This window comes from Nicotiana tabacum, chromosome 5 (assembly GCF_000715075.1).
Source record: "Nicotiana tabacum cultivar K326 chromosome 5, ASM71507v2, whole genome shotgun sequence".
In the NCBI taxonomy this organism is placed as follows: domain Eukaryota; kingdom Viridiplantae; phylum Streptophyta; class Magnoliopsida; order Solanales; family Solanaceae; genus Nicotiana; species Nicotiana tabacum.
Genome location: NC_134084.1, coordinates 113,472,913 through 113,474,739, shown reverse-complemented (window position 1 = coordinate 113,474,739; position 1,827 = coordinate 113,472,913).

Below are 1,827 nucleotides of genomic sequence, written 5' to 3'. Positions count from 1 at the left end.
TTCACATATTGAAGATCTGGAGGCATTATCTGTATGGCATGGCATGTGAGGTGTTCACGGATCACAAGAGTCTACAATACCTGTTCAAGCAAAAGGATCTAAATTTGTGCCAGAGGAGGTGGTTAGAGTTGTTGTAGGACTATGATATCACTATTCTGTATCACTCGGGCAAGGCCAATGTGGTGGCCGATACTTTGAGTCGCCAGACAGAGAGTTTAAGGAGTTTGGCTTATCTACAAGCATTAGAGAGGCCTATGGGGATGGATGTTCAGGCCTTAGCCAGCCAGTTTGTGAGATTGGATCTTTTAGAGCCTAGTCGAGTTCTAGCTTGCGTGGTCTCTCGGTCTTCCTTATTTGATCGTATCAGGGAGCATCAGTATGATGACTCTCATTTGCTTGTACTCAAGGATAAGGTTCAGCATGGTGATGCCAGAGATGTGACCATTGGCGAGGACAGAGTATTGATGATGCAGGGTCGGGTCTGTGTACCCAATGTTGATGGGCTTCAGGAGTTGATTCTAGAGGAGACCCACAGTTTGCGGTATTCCATTCATCTAGGTGCTGCGAAGATGTACCAGGATTTGAGGAAGCACTATTGGTGGAGGCGGATGAAGAAAGATATAGTTAGGTTTGTAGCTCGGTGCCTCAACTATCAGCAGGTGAAGGATGAGCACTAGAGACCGGGTGGGTTGCTTCAGCAGATAGAGATTCCGGAGTGGAAGTGGGAGCGGATCACCATGGACTTTGTAGTTGGGCTCCCGCAGACTTTGAGAAAGTTCGATGTCGTTTGGGTGATTGTGGATTGGCTGACCAAGTCTGCTCACTTTATTCCTGTGTGTACTACTTATTCTTCGGAGCGGTTGGCAGAGATCTATATCCGAGAGATTGTTCGTCTGCATGACATTCCAGTTTCCATCATTTTGGATAGAGATACTCATTTCACATCACGGTTCTGGAGGGCCGTTCAGCATGAGTTGGGTACTCGGATAAAGTTGAGTACAACATTTCACCCTCAGATGGACGGGCAGTTCGACCGCATTATTCATATTCTTGAGGATATGCTCTATGCGTTTGTGATCGAGTTTGGAGGGTCTTGCGATCAGTTCTTGCCATTGGCGGAGTTTGCATACAACAACGGTTATCAGTCCAGCATTCAGATGGCACGGTATGAGGCTTGATATGGTAGGCGATGCAGATCTTCAGTGGGTTGGTTCGAGCTGGGTGAGGCTTGAGGCTAGGTTATTGGGCACAAACTTAGTTCAGGATGCTTTGGAGAAGGTTAAGGTGATTCAGGATAGACTCCGTACAGCCTAGTCCAGGCAGAAGCGTTATGCGGACTGGAAGGTTCGTGATGTTTCCTATATGGTTGGAGAGCGGGTTCTACTTCGGGTTTCGCCTATGAAGGGCGTCATGAGATTTGGGAAGAAAGTGAAGTTGAGTCCGAGGTTTATTGGCCCTTTTGAGATATTGAGGCGAGTTGGGGAGGTTGCTTATGAGCTTGCCTTACCTCCCAGCTTGGCAGGAGTGCATCCAGTATTTCATGTTTCGATGCTCCGGAGGTATCATGGTGATCCGTCGCATGTGTTGGATTTCAGTTCAGTCTAGTTGGACAAGGATCTATCCTATATTGAGGAGCCAGTGGCAATATTGGACATGCAGGTTAGGAAGCTGAGGTCAAAGAACAATGCGTCAGTGAAGGTTTAGTGGCGGGGTCAGCCGGTCGAGGAGGCAACCTGGGAGACCGAGCATGATATGCGCAGCCGTTACCCTCACCTTTTCACTACTCCAGGTATGTCTCTATGATCGTTCGTGGACGAACGAATGTTT